Source organism: Sus scrofa, unplaced genomic scaffold, assembly GCF_000003025.6.
Source record: "Sus scrofa isolate TJ Tabasco breed Duroc unplaced genomic scaffold, Sscrofa11.1 Contig2062, whole genome shotgun sequence".
In the NCBI taxonomy this organism is placed as follows: domain Eukaryota; kingdom Metazoa; phylum Chordata; class Mammalia; order Artiodactyla; family Suidae; genus Sus; species Sus scrofa.
The window spans coordinates 141,068-156,208 of record NW_018085011.1 but is presented as its reverse complement, the minus strand read 5'-3'; the positions used below and the strand labels follow the sequence as shown (position 1 = coordinate 156,208).

The window sequence follows — 15,141 nt, the reverse complement described above, 5'->3', positions numbered from 1 at the left end:
TATGAGGCTTAGACTTGGAAACTGACTAGGGCTCACCAAACCCACAGGAAATGGATGCACCCAACAGGATGCAGCTTTCAGATTCCCTGTGGAACATACACCTTGCCAAAGATGAGATTCTTGGGTCTGCATTCCTAAGGTCAAGGTACCGGGAGCCAAATCAGAAGGCTGGGGAAGGAACCCACTGTGTGATCCTTGCCCACAGTAGAGTCAATTTCCCTCCTGTCTGTGAAAGTCAGGAACTCTGTCCATGAATAATACTGAGCAAGCCCAGGGCTTGGCACAGAGTAGGCACAGGCATGCTTATTTGAGTGAAAACACTGTCGAATTCCTGCTCACTCATTCAGGTAGAAAAACTTTACTGCCTGAATGTGCATGTCGCACCCTGTGCTAGACTCAGCTCTGAAAGAGTTCACGGCATCCTGAGGGAACCACGTAAGTGAACAAGGTTTCAATTCAGTGCTTTGGGTACTGTAGTAGGTGTGACAGAGTGGGAAGAGAACACACCCTCCTGGACTCCATGCACCTTTTATTTATTTATTTATCTTTTATCTATTTATTTATTGTCTATTTAGGGCCAAACCCACAGCATATGGAAGTTCCCAGGCTAGGATTCAAATCAGAGTCATAGCACCAGCCTATGCCATAGCCACAGCAATGCCAGATTATGGCTGCCTCTGCAAACTACACCAAAGCATGTGGCAACACCAACTCCTTAACTCACTGAGGAATCTACCCTGCATCCTCATGGATACTAGTCAGGTTCTTAGCCATGACAGGAACTCCTCCATGCACCTTTTCTAGCCTGGTCATTCATTCATTCTTGCAGGCCTACCTTGGGACAGTACCCTGAGCACTCGCTCTTCTTGTGTCTGAGTGAAAAAAGTCTGTTGCCTTCCTGTACACTAACAACAAAATACCTCTACATGAAACAAAGAAAGCCATCCATTTACAGTGGCATCAAAACCAATAAAAATACTGAGGAATAAGTTTCACTAAGAAGGCGAAATGTCTGTCCACTGAAAATTATAAAGCACGGATGAAAGAAATTGAAGACACAAATAAATAGAAAGATATCCCATGTTTGGGACTGAAGTGATTAGTATTGTTGAAATGTCCATGCTACCTAAAGCCATCTATAGATTCAAGGCAGATCCTCTCAAAATTCCCATGGCATATTTCTTAGAAATAGGAGAGATAATGCTAAAATTGTTTTGGAACAACCAAAGAATAGCCAAAACAACCTTGAGAAGAAAGGACAAAGCTGGAGGCATCGCACTTCATGATTTCAGACTATATTACAAATATAGACACATACCTATGTAACTTAGTCATTAAAAAGAAGAAAACCCTGCATTTGTGACATCAATGAACCTTGAAGGCATTCTGCTTAGTGACATATGTCAGCAAAACACAAATGCTATATCATCTCTTTTCAATGTGGACACTTAAAAGGCAAAAAAATCACAACTCGTAGGAACAAAGAAAAGAATAGCGGTTACTCAGGGGTGGGAGAAATGGGGAGATGTTGGAGATGTTGGTCAAAGGGGACCTAGTTTCAGTTATAAGGCAGTTACAGGTGCTGGGAATCTAATGTACAGCACGGGAACTGTTAGTAACTATTCTGTATGATAGAGTTGAAAGTTGCTAAGAGATAAGATCCTAAATGTTCTCACCACCAATACACACACACACATATATAAATATATGTGCATGGACATGTATATTATATATATATATATATATATATATTATATATATATAATCATGTGAGCTGATGGGTGTCGTAACGAGCATCCTCATTGTGGTAATCTTTCTTCAATATACACTTCATCCTGTTGTATGCAGTCTCACACAATGGTATATGTGAATTCTATCACAATAAAGGTAGAGGGGAAAAAAACAATGTCTAATATCTCTCAGAGTTACCATGGGATTATAGTCCCAGCTGGATATTCTTATTGTAAAAGTTCCACTTTTCAGAGTTCAGAGGAAATATTCTTTTAGGCAAAAGCACCTCTGCATTTTCAAAAGGGAATGTGATCATGAAGCTTGACTTATTCACAATCTTTTCAAATATGTCTTCAACCCAGGATCCTTTCACCATTTATCAAAGATTGATATAGATTCCATATGGAATCAACTAGGGTACCAGCACCTTGTCTGATGGGTTGGATGAACTCACCCCATCAGGAGCCTGCACCCCCACACAATATGTTTCTCTGCTTCGCCCTGGAAAGATCAAAGTTTCCCTACCAAAGGCTCCAGTATTTGGCCCAGGCCCTCGAGGTTGAGAACAGCACAATGGGTTCAGAATCCACATGGTTACTGTCACTTCCTTAGGCCCATTTATCCATCTCCCAGTGGAAAGTTTCCTAAACTTAAGTCCAAGGAGGGAGGGAGGGAGAATTTGTGTGTGTGTGTATGTGTTTTTGTTCAATTTGTCCCAGAGATCTAAATTCAAACATTCTTCTAATCTAGGAAAACCCCAGTATTTCTGTTTGACATCAGGAGCACAACAGTTGTCAGAAGAAAAACATATATTTGCATATGATGACACATTTGAAAAAAAAAAAAAAAGTGTCATCGTTTGTTACCACTTCCAAGGATTGGAGAGTGATTTCAGGTTACCCGCTCCCAGAAGTTCCCATCAATCCTCTTTTTAAAATTTTTTTAATTTGGTTGTGAAATCAGTTAACCTAAGGGAAATTTCTCAGCTCCTCACTTCTTTGTTTAAAGGGTATAAAGAGTGAGGGAGAAATTGGCAGACAGTATACCTCTTGAAGGCACAAAAGCCATTCAGGGACCCTACCCTCTCTAGCCAGTCTACATTGCTCATGTGTCACTTTAACTCATCCTTATGGCTAGTACTAAGAGAGCTTCTCCCTCCCTCTCTCTCTGTCTCTGTCTCTCTCTCTTTCTCTCTCTCTCTCTCTCTTTCTCTCTCTCTCCCCCTGATTCTTTTTCTCTCCCTCTCCCTCCCTTCATGCCTCTCTGTCTGAGTGCTGGGCTATTTGCAAAAATGCCAGGTTTATTATAATGCTATAGCTTGTAAAATATGGGGGGGGATTCCTGCTGTGGGTCAGGGGAAATGAATCTGACTAGCATCCATGAGGATGCAGGTTCGATCCATGGCCTCGTCCAGTTGGCTATAATCTGGCGTTGCCATGAGCTGTGATGTAGGTAGCTCAGATCTGGTGATGCTGTAGTGGTGATATAGACCAGCAGCTGCAGCTCCAAATTGACCCCTAGCCTAGGAACCTCTAAATGCAACAGGTGTGGGCCTAAAAAGACTATATATATATATATATATATATATATATATATATATATAATTAACACTGCTTATTTAGAATTTCAATATCCAACTTCTGCCCAGGTCTAACAAATGCACTTCTGGTGTGGGCTTACATTAGCAAATACTTTTCTCTGGACCCAAAGGAGGGCTCTTTCATCCATTCACTCATTCATTCAAGGACTCGTTCTTTGCTGGCCTGCAGTGTACTAGATGCCAAAGGAAAATCACCCGTGAAAGCATCCATGGTGGGGACTGGCACAGCAAATGGTCACTCATTTTCCCTCTTTACACAGGTTTCTGAAGCAGCCATGGCCACGGTACCTGAACCTGCCAAGGAAGTGATGGCTAACAATGGGTCAGTGGGGAGACTGGTACCAGTAATGCGAGCAGGGCTCCCTTCTCAAGAGTGCAGTGTTAGCTGTGCTTAGAGACCAGATTTGTCCCTCATCCTGCCTCTTTTAGTGGCAAGCGGGGTTCCAGGGCTGGAAGGGGTCTCGAGATCCAATAGAGAGCAGCTGGGGTACCTGCCCCGCCTCCTAGGCTGCTCCAGGAATATGCCCATGGAAACTGCTAGCTCCAGGCAGCCCTAAGGAACAAGCTGTTTGCAGTTTCCTATTAACAGTGAAGATCGCTTGCAGGGAAGGAAAATTCATCCTGTCCAGGGGACATAACTGAGCAAGCTCTCTGCTTTTATGGACCCTGTTTTTGAGGCTGTGGCCCAAAGAGATGAAAGGTAAGGCCATGCGCTTAGCTCCCAACACATGCAGGGGCTCGGGCAGGGGGAAAGTCTCAAGGAAGGGCTCTGGGCCCCCTTATTCCTATTGGAAATTCTGTGATGAACTGACTCGCCTTCTCCCAGCGAGACTGATGCAGGCCACTCCTCAGTTCCGGCGGCACCACAGCGGTTCACTGAGCTTTGGGTGATGGTGGCCATGCTTGAGGAGGGTGAGAAGAAATGATGGTAGAGAGAGTGTTTGCTGTCTCATGTTGGCAAGGCAAGCCAAGGCTTAAATGCACAGTGCTTCTCCTTTTAGAAAAAAGGGTTCAGCCCTAAAACTGATGAAACTCTGTCAATCACTAGAGTCAAACTCTGAGACCCATTTTCTCCAGCCCTGGGTGGGGGTGTGGTGTATCTGTCTGGCCCACCCTCCCACTGCCCCTGCCAGGGGCTGGAGCCTCTGTGCGGGGCAGGAACTTCTTGCTTTCCTCTGAGCTGTTAGAAGTCTCTTTAACTGTCTTCAAGACATTAAACCATTCTGTGCCCAGGGGCAACTTCAAGCCTTAATACACTTACACAGTTTCTCTGAACAAAGGAAAGTGGGAACCTGTTCACAAATATCAACCACAATTTTGGGGGGGTTGGGAGGATTTTGGCCCCAGGGGGGACATGTAGAAGTTCCAGCAGGGGAACCACGCACCTTTTACAGTGTTTGCGAGATGCTTATGCAACAGCTTTTAAAGACGAAAACTTGTAGAGAGTAATTGAAAACTCATTGATTGAGCATAGAAGTATTGATAATATGATCATCACAGCCATGAAAAATTTAATACATAGTCTTTGTTTGGGTTTCCAAACAGGTAAAATGTAAGAAGGCATACGTTTATGGTTAGGTGGAGCATGTGTAGAAAACACAAATAAGGTTAAATGGGATGTATTCTTGAAGAATACCATGGAGGTGTCAGAGAGCCCACATTCAGGTTTGGGGTCTGCCTCTCACTTGCCACATGCTATGGGTAAACCGCTGAACCTCTCTGGCTACAGAGAGATGAAAGATTCTCTGGAGAAGCTCTGTTATCCCCTCCTGCATCCCGTCTCATGTCAAAATGGGAGTTCTCAGGCCCAGCACCTACCACACTGACATTCTTGATCTATCCACAGTGCCGCACCCAAACCTTGACCTCAGCCTCTGGGAGATGGAGCATCCAGCTGCAAATCTCCCACCAGCTCTGCAACGAGAGCTCAGGCCGATGGTGTCTGTGATTGTGGCAAAGGAGAAGCCGATGAATCCCTCCTCCCAGGTCGTCTGCGATGATGACCCAAAGAGCATCTTTTCATCCGTCTTTGAAGAAGGTACTAGGGAAAGCTGAGGGCAGATAGATATCTCTGGTCCTTTCCTTCTCAGAGGCCATAACTCAATGGTCAACTAAACTTCCTGAAGCTGAAACCCTTTAAAAGTAGAAGGCCCAGGAGTTCCCTGGTGGCTCAGTGGAATCCAGTGTTGTCACTGCTGTGGCTTGGGTTTGCTCGCTGGCCAGGAATTCCAAGTGCCAGAGGCACAGCCAAAAAATAATTTTTTTTTTTTTAAATAGAATGCCCAGCAGTGAGAGGAAAACAGAGAGGTCTGGAAACCCAACTAACCACTTTTGTAGTTGAAACAACTCTTTTTTTATTTTTGTCTTACATCAGAATGTTTTGTTCCCTTAAAGGAATTCTTCTTTAGTGAAATAATGATGTACCTGCTAGTGCTATTAATCGAGGAATGGAAGCTTTTCTGGAATTTATAGGCATGCATAAAAGTACCCAAAATACTATATATCTCCATACATTACTACATATAATCCAATTTGTGATGGTTTTAGTTTTCTTTTGCGTTATTGATATTATTCTTAAAACAGGACCTGGAGGAAATCACGTTGTGGCTCAGCAGTTGCCAACCTGACTAGTATCCATGAGGATGTGCATTCAATCCCTGGCCTTGCTCAAGGGTTAAGCATCCAACATTGCCATGAGCTGTAGCGTAGGTCACAGACAGGCTCAGATTCTGCATTGCTGTGGCTGTGGTGTAGGCCAGCAGCTACAGCTCTGAGTTGACACTAGCCTGGGGAATTTCATATGCCATGGATGTGGCCCTAAAAGCCAGGAATAAAAAGCAGGACCATGATAACTACTCACAACTGCAAAGTTCCCAGTCATTCTCAGGGTGCTTCGGTTACATTTTATCCCTGTGAGTCTCAGAAGGTCCCTGCTGGGCCAGTGTGTGCCATTGCCTTTTTGCAGAAGGAGTTCTGTGGCTCTTCCACAGCAAGCAATAAAGCTGAAGCTTGAACCCGTATCTTAAGGCACCGGGTGCAGTGTTCTTATCCACCCCAGCTTCCTCCCCACCAATATTAGAATCAGACTGTGGCTGACCTCCCTCAGATGTCTTCCAAGGCACCAGATCCTGCCGCGTCACATCATGAGGTTTGCTCTTCTAATCTTCTGCCTAAAAGACACCTCTGTTCCACATTTCAGAGCCCATCATCCTTGAAAAGCATGCCAATGGATTTCTCTGTGATGCCACCCCGTGCAGTCCGTGGACTGCAAACTCCAGGACAAAGATGAAAAAGCCCTGGTGCTGGCTGGCCCACATGAGCTGAAGGCTCTCCACCTCCTCACAGGGGACTTGAAGAGAGAAGGTACCTGGGGACACCGTGATTCTTTTCTTGGCCTCCTGGAAACATGCCAATTATCTCTATCTTCAACAAAGTAGACCATTTAGGCAAATGATTGACATGAATGCAATATCATGGAATACAGAGTGTGTACATGCTTTATGTAGGTCCTAGCAAGGATGCCAGGATGAGGCCCTTAGCAGGTTCATTTTCAGCAAGAGAGGTGACAAGCACATCCAGGACCACAGACCAGCCAAGTCACTTAAAGGCAGTGCGATGTCAGTGCTTCTGTTGGAAAGGGGTCATTTGATGGACAGGACCTAACTACCTGTGGGTGCCTTCTTCCTGTTGTGGAGGTCAAAACTAGAATGGCAAAGAGATAATTTGTCCCTCCTCATTCCCAACTTTGCCCACTTGCCCCTAACATCCTTCCCACCCAATACCAGATGGTTCCTGAGAAGCCGATCTTACTGACGAGCAGGAACTTGTATCTCTGTCACTGTCACTGGCCATTGTTTCAAGTCTGGGGAGCCCATTGGTGGTGGGACTCTGCCTGGCACCCTGCCACTGTGGCTGAGCCCTGTATGCAGGGGTGTGACCGGGGGGCAGATCAAAGGAGCAGTGTGGTCTCATCCAAGCTGCTGACCTTGGAGAGAGGCATCACAGGGGGAAAGCTTCTCAGCCTGGCCAAGACAATTCTGTTTCTCCAGAATTGCATCAGAAGCACAACCTTGGGGCCTCCAAGGGAGACAGCTGTGACTAAGGAAGATTAAAATGAGCATCTCTCTTTGGACCACTTCACCTAGTCAAGCAGCCCTCCTCCTTCAAGTTCATCCCACTGGCTGCTCCATGTTCCTGAAACAGATCTGTGCCTGATGTCCTTTAGGAATCTGGTTTTACTTCTTTTCTTGCTGTTCACATTGGTCAGACTGTTATGGTGTTGTGGATAGGCACATCATCAGGCAGGGGCAAGATGGCTTGCTTTCTTCTAAAAATCAGAGCTTCTAATTGTTTATTGCCACTGTGGTGAGGCTCTGAAAAGCCCCCAGACCCTTCTTTGGGGAAAAACCTGATTCAACCAACTGAACCTGTTATTGTCTGGGAGAAGCCAGCTCTCCTGTCTATGAGGCCATAGGAATTTTGGATGCTAAAGAGGATCCTAAATGGCACCAGTCCTAGGCTAAGGGTCCAGTGCTTGGTCCAACTCTGCAGTGCTATGTCCCTGACCACAGGCCCCTCTCCTTCCCTCAGTGGTGTTCTGCATGAGCTTTGTGCAAGGAGATGACAGCGATGACAAGATACCTGTGACCTTAGGGATCAAGGGAAAGAATCTATACCTGTCTTGTGTGATGAAAGATGACACACCCACCCTGCAGCTGGAGGTGAGTGAGTACCAAGGGCTGAAGGCCCTTCTTGGGCTTCACTGAAGCACCCCCAGCCATTATTTCCAAGACAGTGACCTCTTCCCCCTACCCACCCCCAGAAAGTCTGGGAGCAGAACCAGTTGGTAATTTTCCATATGTGTAAATAAGTTGAATATAATAAGTTCAGGTAAGGGTTAATGCAGGTAACTTTCACTCCCATTGTGGCAAGTTAAATCATTCTGCTGATGTGCTTACATCCTGCTGTTGTTAGCCCCCCATCGATCATACAATGTTGGGATTGGAAGGGGAGTCTCTTGTTAGGGTTGCTCCATTGGTAGATGACACTTTGGGAACTTAATTGATTCAAAGCACCTGTCACCTGTCATCATCTCCATGCCATTCCCAACATCATACTTGCCCCCACCAGCATTCCCAGCAAAAGCTTCCTCTCCAAGTTGAAGTCATTCTAGCCAGGGCCATGAGGAAATACACAGCACAAGTCCCTGGAACCTAGGTATTTCCAGAAGCTTTCATCTAATTTTCACTTTTAATAACCTTCCCATCTGTGTCATGCTCCCTACCATTTGGCACTGTTTCAGAAAAGGATGAGGGCTCTTTTGGTCACCATACCGAAGGCTGGGGTCACAAAGATATGTCAGGAGCCTGGCACTTGCCCCTGTGACCTGTTTATATGTTTCATCTCCAGCTGACCTGGAGAACATCTTTTCCCAGATCAGAGTAGGGTATCTTTGACCTGTCCCTTGCAACAAACGTGTATTTCTGCTTTGCTGCAGGATGTAGACCCCAAAAGTTACCCAAAGAGGGACATGGAGAAGCGATTCGTCTTCTACAAGACAGAAATCAAGAACAGAGTTGAATTCGAGTCTGCCCTGTACCCCAACTGGTACATCAGCACCTCTCAAGCAGAACAAAAGCCCGTCTTCCTGGGAAACTCCAAAGGCCGCCAAGATATAACTGACTTCACCATGGAAGTCCTCTCTCCCTAAGGAAAGCCATACCCAGAGGGTCCACATGGGCTGAAGAACCCCGGAGGCTGGCAGAAGGGGACTGGAAAAGTTGGTACATGGTTGCTGCCTGAATTTCACTATTGTCTAATCGATGCCCAGCTGTCTTCCCTAGATTAGTGCTAAGGAGATCCCCCTGCCCCCCAGTGAGGAGGAACAGCCCCCTCCTCTCCAAGTCCATGCACAGACCCATCCTCTAAGCCAGCCTTCTCTCACCCCTTCTCCTCATCAAAGCAGCCTGGTGGAAACCATGGCACACTAGGGTCACTGGCAGTCCTCTGTCCTTGGCACCCAGCTTCTGATGATCGATCACTGAACTATTTATTATTTAATTGTGGGTTGGTCTATTTAACTTAATTCAAGGGGCCAAGAAGCAGCAGTGTCTGTGAAAGATCTTAGTCTTCCATAGCTATGGAATCAATTTCTTTGGGGTGAGTGTGCCACTTTAAAATCTCTCACCAAGCCTGAAAACATAATAAGCTCAAATTATTTAAAGAAGAATGCTTATGAATAAGAAGGACGATCAGATTGTTCAATGATTCTGAAATAAATGTCACTGAAAAACATCCTTTTCCATGTGGTCATTGGCTTGCCTTGGCTCTGACATAGAAGGGTAAAGATAAACGGTACCATGAATGTTCTCTGTGTGGAACGAGAAACCTTCTCCTTATCACTGAAGGCGGAGTACTTAGGGACATCACTGGCCAGCGAAGAGCAGCCTTTATACCCCTCCTTTTCCATTTCTATTTTTCAACAAAAGGGTAGTTGGTGCACAAGGGTCATCTGAAAAATAGAATTAGCTAAAATATTCCAGGGAATAGTGGTTGATGGTAACAGCTGCCAAGTGTTTCTCTATTCATTGACTCAGCAAATATATATTAAGCAAATGCTATGCACTGGGGGTTGGAAATTGAGAAACAAGAAAGGTAGGGCATTCCTAGTTAAATAGGAGAGGCAGATGGATACAATGAACATAAGGCAGCATAAGAAGCAGAGGTGAGGAATTCCTGTTGTGCTTCAGTGGGTTAAGCACTTGACTGGAATCCATGAGGATGCAGGTTTGATCCCTGGCTTCGCTCAGTGGCTTAAGGATCTTACATTGCCATGAGCTGTGGTGTATGTAGGACATAGACATGGCTGGGATCCCACATTGCTGTGGCTGTGGTGTAGGTTGGTGGCTCTAGCTCCAATTCTCCCCCTAGCCTGGGAAACTCCATATGCCATGGCTGAAGCCCTAAAAAGACAAAAGACAAAACAAAACAAAAACCAAAAAACGCCACACGTTCTTAGAAGAAGAATGATTGGCTAAGGAGGAGTTCTGCAATCACACATAAATCAAGGAGGATAAATCTGTGGTTATGTAGGGGTTTTTTTTTTTTCACTGTCAAATCTATGAAGTAATTCATTTAAGAAACTGTTAAATGCTTAATCTATGCTAGAAAATGGATTTAAAACACTTCCACTCTTTTAACTGTCTATTTTGACATAATTTTAGATTTATGGAAGAGTTGCGAAGAATATACAGAGTTCCCTCAGCTTCCCCTGATGTTACTATCTCACATAAGTATAATATTTTATCAAAAATAAGAAATTAACCCTGGTAGACAGAGTCTAATTGATTTTTAACACACCTTCTGCCTCAGCAGTTCCGCTATTTGGTGTCTTCCCGAAAGAAAGGCTGTTTACTTTAGGATTGTTTATGAAAAGCTTAACAAAATAAACTGGCAATAACCTAATGTCCTTTGGCAGGAAAAAGATTAAATAAAACACAGCAAAAGAAAAAGAAAAAGTGCTGAAATGGAAAGAGATCCAGACAAATCATTGCAAGAAAAAATCAAGTTGCAAAATAATACCTATAGGATGATACCATTTCCATAAAAAAAAGAAAGAAAACACACTGCCCATCCAAAACACACGACTCTATGCTTCTAAGGATCATTGACCAGACTGAAAAAGTGGTTACTTGGGGGGGTGGATGGGGGTTGTCAAAAGAAACTTAGCCTATGTTTGAATTTTTTACAAGAGGAATATATTCATCAATTACCAATATATTTTTCATTCTCTGTATTAAAATATTCCATTTTAATGGTGTTTCAATTCCTGGACCTGCACCAAGACTACAACTGACCCTGCAAAAGAGCTATTCTGTTCCTGGTCTGGCACCAAATTCTTTCCCTGAGGACATTTCTCCCTTTCTCTGCACTGTGTCCTTATCCTGGAAGAGAAAAACAGCATGTTTCCAGCTGCTACGGTGACTTCTGCCTGGCACCTGTGGTTGCTCTGTTTGTACCATTTACTGCTCCATCCCGAGAGTCCAAGTGGCACATATCCTGGGCCTGCTGTCCATGACAAACAAGACACTGATTTATATACGGGGACAACAGCTTCTCACCTCTGGTTCCTACATCTGGATTGTAGCCATAAGTGGACTTATGATGAAACTGAAGCACAGAGAGCTTAGTTTTTTGCCAAGAATGCAAGCTGATAAGTAGTGAGGACAAGATTCAGATGAAGGACAGTGGGACAGGATTAAGGTGGCAGAACAGAAGGACTGGAGTTCAACTTCTCTCCTAAACCACAAAATTCACAACTAAAGACTGAGCACTCTTCACCCGAATGGACAAGAAACCTTAAAAAGGATATCCTACTCCAGAAGAAAAAGAGGAGGACGCATCAAGAGGTAGGAGGGGTGATTTCACGATAGGAACAACCCCCTATCTCCTGGGTGGGAAGCTCCACAGACTGGAAACTAACTGCTTCACAGAGACTCACCTACAGGAGTGAGTTCTGAGCCCCACATCAAACTCTCACGTGTGGGGATCTGGCACGGGAGTAAGAGCCTCAGGGCATCTGGCATTGAAGGCCAGTGGGGTTTGTGCTCAGGAGCTCCACAAGACTGGGGGAAACAGAGACCCCATTCTTAAAAGGCACACACAGACTTTCACGTGCACTGGGTCCGAGGGCAAATCAAAATCTCCATGGGAATTGAGTCAAACCACACTGCAGGACTTCAGTTCATCCTGGGAAAAAAAGGGTAAACGTGGCTTGTTGTGAGGGAAGGACATTGAAAGAAAAGCTCTCGGAAATTCAGCAGCTGAGCCTTTCTGTGGAGGTGGCCATTTTGGGAAAATCTGGCCCCACCCATCAGTCAGCTGCTGAGAAGCCCCAAGGCCAAACAACAACCCAGGTGGGATCACAGCCCCGCCCCTCAGTAAACAGGCCACCTAAAGACCCCACCCCCAGGCACACAGCTGCCTCTAATCCCATCCAGACACTAAGCCCCACCCACCAGAGGGATTAGAATCAGCTCCACCTACCAGTGGGCAGGCATCAGCCCCTCCCATCAGGAAGCCTACAGCAAGCCCTCATACTGACTTCAGCCACAGGGGGCAGACACCAGAAGTAAGAGGGCTACAACTCTTTATCTGTAAGAAGGTCACCACACCAAAAACCTATAAAAGTGAAAAGACAGAGAACTATGACTCAGATGAGGGAGAAAGGAAAAACGCCAGAAAAACAGCTTGGCAATGAGGAGATTCTCAGCCTCCAGGAAAAGGACTTTATTTAGACTGTTGATGCTGAAGATGATGCAAGACATTGGAAATCAACTGGAGGCAAAGATGGATAACTTACAGGAAACCCTCAGCAAAGAGATACAAGATATCAAACTTAAACAAGAAGAGATGCAAAATACAACAACTGAACTAAAAAATTCACTAGAGGCGGCTAACAGCAGAATACTGGAGGCAGAAGAACGAATAAGTGAGGTGGGGGACAGATTAGTGGAAATTACAGATGCAGAACAGAAAAGAGAAAAAAGACTGAAAAGAAATGAAGAGAGTCTCAGAGAACTCTGGGACAACGTTAAATGCACCAACATCCGTATTGTAGGCGTGCCAGAAGGAGAAGAGAGAAGAAGGAGACAGAAAAAATATTCCAAGAGGTAATAGCCCAAAACTCCCTAACATGGAGAGGGAATCACTCACTCAAATCCAGGAAGCAGAATGAGTACCATATAAAATAAACCCAAGGAGGAACACCCCGAGACACATATTAATCAAACTGACCAAAATTAAAGACAAAGAGAAAATCTTGAAAGCAGCTAGGGAAAGAAACAAATAACATACAAGGGAACCCCAATAAGGTTATCGGCAGATTTTTCAACAGAAACTCTGCAGGCTGGAAGGGAGTGGCATGATATACTTCACGTGATGAAAGGAAAGACCCTCCAACCAAGGTGACTCTACCCAGCAAGGCTCTCATTCAGATTTGAAGGAGAAATCAAAACCTTCACAGATAAGCAGCAGCTGAGAGAATTCAGCAACACTAAACCAGCCTTACAACAAATACTAAAGGAACTTCTCTAGGCAGAAAAGAACAAGAGAAGAAGGAAAGAAAAAAGAGCAGCAAAAGCAAATCCAAAGCAAGTAACAAAATGGCAATAAGAACATCCATATCAACAATTACCTTGGATGTTCATGGACTAAACGCCCCAACCAAAAGACATAGACTGGCTGAATGGATACAAAAACAAGACCCACATATATGCTGTCTTCCGGAGACCCACTTCACTTCCAGGGACACATACAAACTGAAAGTGAGAGGATGGCAGAACATATTTCATGCAAACAGGGATCAAAAGAAAGGTGGAGTACCAGTACTCATATCAGACAAAATGAAGAATATGTTAAGGGACAAGGAAGGACATTACATAATGATCAAAGGGTCAATCCCAGAAGAAGATATAACAATTTTAAATATCTACACACCCAACACAGTTTCACCGCAATATGTAAGGCAACTGCTAACAACCTTAAAAGAACATATCGACAGTAACACAGTCATAGTGGGGGACTTTAACGCCCCACTTACAGCAATGGACAGATCAACCACACAGAAAATCAATAAGTTAACACAGGCCCTGAAGGATGCATTAAACCAGATGGACTAATAGATATTTATAGGACATTCCATCCAAAAGCAACAGAATACACATTCTTCTCAGTGCACATGGAACACTCTCTAAGATTGATCACATCCTGGGCTTTAACTTTAAGAAAATGACTTTAAGACAATTTTAAACTTTAAGAAAATTGAAACTTTAAGAAAAGTGAAATCATATCAAGTAACTTTAAGAAAATGGAAATCATATCAAGCATCTTTTCCAACCACAACACCCTATGACTGGACATCAACAACAAGAAAAAAATGGCAAAAAACACAAACACGTGGAGTCTAAACAACACGCTACTAAACCACCAATGGATCACTGAGAAATCAAAGAGGAAATTAAGAACTACCTAGCAGCAAATGACAATGAAGATCCCACACCCCAAAACCTATGGGATGCAGCAAAAGCCATTCTACGAGGAACGTTTATAGCAATACAAGCCCACCTCAGGAAACAAGAAAAAGCTCAAAGAAACAAGCTAACTTTACATCTAAAGCAGCTCGAGAGAGAAGAACAGACAAGACCTAAAGTGAGTAGAAGGAAAGAAATCATAAAGATCAGAGCAGAAATCAATGAAGTAGAAACAAAGAAAACCATAGAAAAGATCAAGGAAACATAAAGCTGGTTCTTTGAGAAGATCAACCAAATTGATGAACCCCTAGCCAGACTTCTCAAGCAAAAAATAGAGGGGACTCATATCAATAAAATAGAAATGAAAAAGGAGAAGTAACACGGACGTCACAGAAATACAAAGGTCATAAGAGACTACTATATGCACTATATGCCAATAAAAGGAAAACCTAGAAGAAATGGCAAATTCTTAGAAAAGTACAATCTTCCAAGACTAAACCAAGATGAAATACAAAAGTTGAATGGGCCAATCACAAGAACTGAAATTGAAACTGGGATTTAAAAAATCCCAATGAACAAAAGTCCAGGACCAGATGGCTTCACAGGCGAACTCTATCAAACATTTAGAGAAGAGCTAGCGCCTATCCTTCTGAAACTATTTCAAAAAATTGCAGAGGAAGGGATACCCCCAAGCTCATTCTATGAGGCCACCATCACCCTGATACCAAAACCAAAGATACCACAACAAAAGAAAACTACAGCCCAATTTCACTGATGAAC

At 44.0% G+C, this 15,141-nt stretch overlaps 1 pseudogene; it reads left to right on the top strand.

Moving 5' to 3' along the window:
* The first annotated feature begins 3,591 nt into the window (after positions 1-3,591).
* On the top strand, positions 3,592-9,225 carry LOC110258445 (annotated as a pseudogene).
* Positions 9,226-15,141: the final 5,916 nt, after the last annotated feature.